Here is an 8,533-nt window from a genome sequence, read left to right as displayed (position 1 = left end):
GGGAGAAGGTAAGTGAAGAAAAATGTGGACATCCCTCTTTTATGATACATTGTGTAATCCGGCTGCTAGAAGCTTCAGAGATCTAACCACACGCAGGACACCCAGTATTTAAAGCGTAATCTTTATCTTGTCCGTACAATTATAAATCCCGGTGGGATAAAGATAGCATCACAGCCCTTACACGTATTTGTATAAATACTTACTGTTTGTGCATAACTTGCACACATCCTAACTAACTTACTGCCTAACTTCCGGCCATAAGACAGAACTGGTACCAGATGCGCCATCTGCCCAAACAGCTAGAAAACAGAATAGATGAGGCAATTGTTTTCAGACTATCATCTTTGGGAGAAAAGCAGCAAGTCCCCATGATCACCTCTCCTGTCCTCACAACACGGAGGAGACGGAGCCCAGGCAGAGGCGGCAACTGCCCTGCTCTGAGAAAGCAGCTGGCTTCGTGGGGGCAGGGGCGCTGGAAGGTGAGCTGCGCGTCCACAGCAGGCCTCTGGCCAAGGGCTGGGTTGCACCTGCACAGGGCAAAATTCAGCAAGACCCTACAAAGACCTTCTGCTACAGAACTGGGAGATGAGCAGGGAGTGATACCAGAGGCCATAAAAATGCTGAGAACTATCAGAGGTCCAACGAGGCCAGGGTGAAGGGGCTCACTGAGCACATCAACATTTAACTGAGACATTGAAAGGCCACATCTTTAGAATGGGCCCTTAAGAGGACACACCCCAAAAACTAAATTTGAAACTGAAACAGACCTGCTGTAACATGGAATCACACCATGCCTGACAAGGCCACAATGCTCTGCCGCTAATTTAATGGTCTTTCAAAACAAACTCGATGCCATTTAAAGGAAGATGACATAAACCAGACTCCATACCTAGTATCACCCATACCCTGTGAGAAAAAGGGGGAAAATGGCCCCAAGTCAAGAGAAAATGCAATTCCTAGAAACCAACCCAGATGTTGTAATTAGCAGGCAAGAACTTTAAAGCAGCTATTATAAATACATGTGAGGTTTTAAAGGAAAGTATGACAGCAAAGAATAAACAGATCAGGAATCTCAGGAAATTTTTTAAAAATCTATACTTGGGGTGCCTGGGTGGCTCAGTGGGTTAAAGCCTCTGCCTGGGGCTTGGGTCATGATCCCGGGATCCTGGGATGGAGCCCCGCATCGGGCTCTCTGCTCAGCAGGGAGCCTGCTTCCCTTCCTCTCTCTCTGCCTGCCTCTCTGCCTACTTGTGATCTCTGTCTGTCAAATAAATAAATAAAATCTTTAAAAAAAAAAAAAGAACAATAACTGGAAAGAAAAAAATTATTAAACAACCTTTAAAGTAGATTGGGAAGGAAAGAATAAATAAGGGGACAGCTGGGTGGCTCAGTCTGTTAAGTGTCTCCCCTGGGATTGAGCCCCATGTCAGGCTCCCTGCTCGTCAGGGACCCGGCTTCTCCCTCTTCCTTTGATGCTTCCCCTGTTTGTGCTCTCTCTCTCTTTCTCTCTTAAATAAATAAAATCTTTTAAAAAGGAAATCAGTAAGGATAGAAATATCTGAGAAACACTTTATTTATTTATTTATTTGACAAACAGAGATCACAAGTAGGCAGAGAGGCAGGCAGAGAGAGAGGAAGGGAAGCAGGCTCCCCACTGAGCAGAGAGTCTGATGCAGGGCTCGATCCCAGGACCCAGAGATCATGACCTGAGCCGAAGGCAGAGGCCCAACCCACTGAGCCACACAGGTGCCCCTGAGAAACACTATTAATGAACTTCGCAGAACTTACATTTTTAGGACACTAAACCTGACAACTATAGAAAAATACGCTTTTCAGGTCCAGGTACATATGAAATGTCCATCAAGATGGATCCTATACGGAGCCAATAAATAGTCTCAACTTAAAAATTCAAAATCTTACAGAAAAAAATCAGTGATTGAATAAATAAATAAATAAATGAGGGAGAAGAGTCTACTCTCTCAGGCAGAATTCCAAAAAAATCACGTGGATACTCTGTCTTCAAGGAGGGGAACGTAAAACTCCGCCATTCAATCTGACTTTCTCCCTAAGGGTAACCTGACCACGGAGAGACCTCACAGACACTAGCTCAGCCAGGTGATCAAGATCAACATCAAAGTCAATGTCAATAACTAAAGGAATATGTCGTGTTCATATACATACTCTTGATATGGGATAAAAATGGTACTTTGCCTGTATTCTTCTCTCAAAAAATTATAACCCAACTCTAATCAGGAGAAAAACATTAAAGTCCCACAGAGAGGGATCTGACAAAACATCCAACCAGTGTCCCTCAAAACTACCAAGGTGATCAAAAACCAAAGTCTGACGATAAACTGACGAGCTAAGAGGGACCTGAGGAGACATAACCACTAAGTGTAATATGGTAAAAATGGGATTGGGAGTTCTGGAACAGAAAAAACATTAGGTAAAAACTAAGGGAATCTGAATAAACAATGTGCTTTAGTTAATAATAAGGCATCGGTAGTGATTCATTAATTGTAACAAGTGCACTATGATAATAAATGATATCAACGACAGAGGAAACTGAGCACAGGAAACTCTTGGTACTACCTTCTCAACTTTTCTGTAATAAAATAAAGTCTGTTGAAAAATGTATATGGAAATACAAAGGACTTGCAACAGCTGAAGAAAAGGAAAATAAGAAAGCCAAAAATAGACCCACATTTACACAGTCAATTGATTTTTGGCAAAGGAATCAAAGCGATCCAGGGAGAAAGTCTTCTCCAATGCTGATGGAATAACGAGATATTCATGTGAAAAACCATGAACCTCAACCCCTTACACAAAAATTAATTCCAGATAGAACAAAGACCAAAATGTAAAAGGGAAAACTATAAAACTTCTAAAACAAAATAATAGGTCTCCATAATCCAGTTAGGCAGAGATTTCTTAGACTACAGGAAGCAATAACCATAAATCAGTCCTATGAAAATTAACAACTCCTCATTAAAAACATCACTTAGAAAAGTCAGTTAAGTGTCTGCCTTCGGCTCAGGTCATGTGCTCAGGGTCCTAGGATCAAGCCCTATAGCAGACTCCCTGCTTGGTGGCGAGTCTGCTTCTCCTTCCTCTGTGATCTCTCTCACTTTCACTCTCTCAAATAAATAAATAAAATCTTTGAAAAATATTAAAAATGAAAAAATAAAAACTGGAATATTATGAATCCATAAAAGTGTATATATGCTCACACATGCACACAGATAGCTGACAAAGAACTTATATCTCCATAACATACGAAGAGTTCAAGCTCAAAAATAAGAGGACAAACACAATTTAAAAAAGATATTTTGTGGGGCGCCTGGGTGGCTCAGTGGGTTAAAGCCTCTGCCTTCGGCTCAGGTCGTGGTCTCAGGGTCCTGGGATGGAGCCCCGCATCGGGCTCTCTGCTCAGTGGGGAATCTGCTTCCTCCTCTCTCTCTGCCTGCCACTCTGCCTACTTGTAATCTCTGTCTATCAAATAAATAAATAAAATCTTTAAAAAAATCAAAATAAAAAATAAAAATAAAAAAGACACTTTGCAAAGAAAGCTACATAAATAGACAATATGCATGTGATAAAGTGCTCTATTATCATTAGTGAAAATTAGTAAAAATTAGAAAAAAATTAGTAAAAAATTATGACCTCCGCAAGATACCACCACATATCCACCATCATGGCTAAAACAAGACTTAGGATATCCAATGTTGGTGAGAATATGAATCGCCATACTTTACTGGTGAGCATAAGATGATATGACCACCCTGGAGAAAGGTCGGACAAATTTTTCATAGACTGAGCACACATCCACAACTACTCTGTTACCCAGCAATTGCACTCCTAGGTGGCTACCCAAGAGGAATGAAAACATATGTCCACAAAAGACTTGGAGAAAAAAAAAAAAAACGTATTTTCAGCAGCATTTTCATAATAGCTCCCAAGTTGGAAATGGTCTATGTGCTCAACAACAGAATAGACTATGGTATATTCACACACTGGAATTTAATGCAGTAATAACAAGGAAGACGGAGGGATGCCTGGGTGGCTCAGTCAGTTGACCGTCTGCATTTGGCTCAGGTCACGGTCTCAGGGTCCTAGGATTGAGCCCCGCATCAGGCTCCTTGCTCAGAAGGGAACATGCTTCTCCCTCTGCCTGTCGCCCTGCTCCCCACCCCCTTGCTTGTGAGTGCTCTCTCCCTCTTTCTCTGCCAAATACATAAAAAATCTTAAAAGAACACCACCAAAAACAAACAAACAACGAAGACGGAGATTAGCAACGGGCACACCTGGCATCCAGATCTTGGTGTCTAAATGTCATTTCCATTTTTGGAAGAAAGGTTTTTTGGAGAGGAAGGGTTTTTGGAGAAAAAGCCAGTTCCCAGGACTGGGGCTGGAAAAGAATAATCCGAGTTGGGAGCACCTTATTATGCCGGAAAGTAGTGCTTAGAGAATGACGGGAATATACCAACAGCACACGAGAAGCACCTTGAAAGGGCCCTCACGGAACAAATTTGGGACCATCTGAGCACAAAATAACAATACTACTGGATTCTGAGTCACTGAATACCCCTGAGTTCACAGTGGTATAAATAAACAGGGAAGAAGGGAAAGTTCTTTCCTACTGTAGAATACCCACTAATAAATACAGAAGTAAAACCAGAAAATAATCAATGGGGTGCCTGGGTGGCTTAGTTGGTTAAGCATCTGACTTCAGCTCAGGTCATGATCCCTGGGATCGAGCTCCACATCAGGCTCCCTGCTCCACAGTGTCTGCTTCTCCCTCTCCCTCTGCTGCTTCCCCTCCTCGTGCTTTCTCTTTGTCAAATAAATAAATAAAATCTTAAAAAAAAAAAAAAAGAATTAATGGAGACTAAAAGAGAGGGCAGAAACTCAACAAGGAACCATATAAACAGCAACTTTGTGGCAGACAGACTTAGACATACACCATGGACTTCCCGATGAGACTCATGAAAGACACAACCTTTCTAGGGTAATTCGGACAAAAAGCATCACATGAATGTAATAATAATGAGAAGTATCAGGAGAAAAATAATAAATAAATAAACAAACAAACACATACATAATTTCTTTTTCTTAACAAGGTCAAGGAAGACAGAGAGGCGAAGAAATGATTCCACATCAGAGGAGAAGGAAGAGACCTGACAATTAAACGTAGCAGTCCTAGGCTGGATGCTAGAATGGGGAAAAATCAGCCATTAGGCACATCCATGGAATAATTAGAAACATTAGATATGGTCTGTGGATTAGATAATAGATTGTACCAATATCCAATTTTGGTATTTATTCTCTGGCTTTATATGAGAACGTCTTTGCTCTTAGGAAACACACAAAGAGCATGACATCTCCACCTTACTCTCAGGTTTCAGGAGGAAAACACACACACACACACGTTACTAGAACTATTCTCTATTTAGTGTGAGCAAACAGCAGCTCAGGTGTATTAAGAGACCTGATGAGCCACAAAACTATGAGCCAGGCCTAGAACTTGCATTCAAGTCTTCTGACCACAAACCTTTCCTGGATCACTGACTGCTCCCATCAGACAACGATCAATCAACAAACGCTCTCCATAATCCTTAGCATAGGCCACGGGGCCACCCCACCTCCCCTTCCCTTTAGCCTTCTTCTACTACCACTCTCCCAACTCCCACTGCAGGTCAAACATGCAAAATAAGATCCTGCTCAGGGTCTCTGCATTCTCTCTACTCCCTGCCTGGGTTGCTCTTCTCCCAGAGATCAGCAGACCTCACTCTAGCCCTTCAGAACTCTGAGAACACTTTAGAAAGCCCTATTGTACTTAACCCTAAATAAAGCATCTTCCCTCGCGTCTCTATTCCCCTTACCTTGCTCCATTTCTCTCTCTCACTGATCACACGCTGACATGTTACTTATCTGTCTTCCTTAACAGACTACAGGTTCCACGAGGATGGAGACTTGGTCTATTTTTTTGTTCACTGCTATATATTTGCAGCTCTGATAACAGTTCTAATAGTTCTTATAATAGCCTGACATGTGGGTGCCATGCTTGGGAAATACGTATTGAGTGACCAGATAACTTAACAAATGCACTGGATTCCAAATAAATCTGCAACTGAATTTTTCTGGAAACTGATTCTAAAATGTATATGGAAGAACAGAGGAGCACAAAAATGACTTGGACAGCTACAAAAAGGAAACAAGAAAAATGACACCAAAGTAGTCACAGAGATCATTACAACAGAATACAGTCCAGAAATCAACCCACACCGTATATGGTCAATTAATCTACAAAGGGGGCAAGAACATGCCACAGGAAAAAGACAGCATCTTCAACAAATGGTGCTGGGAAAACTGGATAGCTACATGCTTTCCTACCCACACACAGAGACAAACCCAAAATGGACTGAAGACCTCAAGTGAGATGTGAAATCATAAAACTCCTAGGAGAAAATATAGGCAGTAATGTCTCTGACATCAGCCACGGAAACATTTTTCTAGATATGTCTCCCCAAACAAGAGAAACAAATGCAAAATGAAACTATGGGACTATAGCAAAATAAAAAGGTTTTGCAGAGCAAAAAAACCATCCACAGAACGACAAAGCAATCTATTGATTGGGAGAAGATATCTGCAAATGATATATCTGATAAGGCATGAAAATTCAAGATATAGAAAGACTTTAATATAATCCAACACCAAAAAAATAAATAGCCCAATTAAAGATTAAAAATTTAATTTTAATTAAATTAAAATTTTAATTTAATTTTAATATAATTAATTTAATTTAATTATAAATTAAAAATTTATAGACATTTTTCCAAAGAAGATATACAAACAGCCAACAGACAGATGAAAAGATGCTCAATATCACTAATCATTAGGAAAATACAAATCAAAATCACAAGGAGGTATCATATCTATCAGAATGGCTAAAATAAAAAAAAAAAACAGAAAATTACAAGTGTTAGCAAGGATACAGAGAAAAAGGAACCTCTGTGCCCTGTTGGTGGGAATGCAAACTGAGGCAGCCACTGTGGAAAACAGTGTGGGGCTTACTCAAAAAATGAAAAATAGAATTACCATATGATCCAGTAATTCCACCACTGGGTATTTACCCAAGGGATATGAAAACACTAATTCAAAAAGATATATGCACCCGTATGTTTACTGCAGCATTATTTACAACAGCCGAGACATGGAAGCAACCCAAGTGTCCATCAACAGATGAATGCATAAAGAAGATGTTGTATATATACACGAGGGAATATTACTCAGCCACAATAAAGAGATCTTGCTATTTGCAACAACATGGATGGACCTAGAGGGTATAATGCTAAGTGAACTAAGTCAAAGACAAATACCACATGATTTCACTCCTATGTGAAATTTAAGAAACAAAATAGAACAAAACAAAACAAAACAAAAAAAGAAAGAAAGAAAAAAGAGACAAACAAAAAACCAGAATTTTAAGTGTACAGAACAGGTTACCAGAGGGGAGGTGGGTGGGGGCGTAGGGGAAATAGGTGCAGGGGATTATGAGTACACTTCCCATGATGAACACCAAGTAACGCACAGAATTGTTGGATCATTATATGTGTACACCTGAAACTAATAAAACTTGAATTAAAAAAAAAAAGAATGTAACAAGAGGAATTATGTACCCTACAGGATATTAAGTTACAAAGCTACAGGAACTAATTATGATATTGTTATGGGACTACCTCGCTCACTAAAACAGAACCAAGCCCACCGACTCCAGCAAATATGGGCCCATGGAGGTATGAATAGAGTAGAATCACAAATCACTTGGAGAGACTCCTAATAATGACGTTGGGTAACTTTTTTACTACAAGGAAAAAATATATAAATTTTGAATTCTTACCATATATCATAGAAAAATAATCTCTAGATAATCTGAAGATCTAGCATTCAAAAAATCCTTTAAAAATATAAGAAAGTTGGAAGCCACTCTATGACCTCCTAGTAGAACACAATAATGGACACAATACAATGATCTGACTTAATAACAAAAGACACTTAACATTTAAAAAAATGCTTAATAAACATCATGTAAAAGGTAAGTAAACTGGAAGATATTTGCCATGTTACTCTGCAGCTGACTAAAAAAAAGCCAAAGAGTCCAACAGTAAAACCAGGCAAAGATCGTACACCAGTGATTCACCAGTGAGGAGATCCTGTCAATACACATGGAAAAAATGCCCAGACTCGTTAGGAATCATGTACAAGCTCATTAAAGCAATGACATTATACTTTTCACTCATCAGATTCATAGAATTTCATCAGACAGCATCAAGTGTGACAGAAATGTAAAAAATAGGAACTTTCGAACATTGCCAGTGAGACGGAAAACCAGGCTGGCAACTCTTAAGACCCCTTTGACTCTTGTCAAACTGGAGATGCACATTTCTTATGCCACAGTACCAAGAGAGAGGCGGAAGGCTATTCCCTGAAAGAAAATACGGAATATACACAAATGTCCACTACAGGAGACCAA

This window comes from Lutra lutra, chromosome 8 (genome assembly GCF_902655055.1).
Source record: "Lutra lutra chromosome 8, mLutLut1.2, whole genome shotgun sequence".
In the NCBI taxonomy this organism is placed as follows: Eukaryota; Metazoa; Chordata; class Mammalia; order Carnivora; family Mustelidae; genus Lutra; species Lutra lutra.
The sequence above is the reverse complement of the archived record's forward strand: the minus strand, read 5'-3'. Positions refer to the sequence as shown.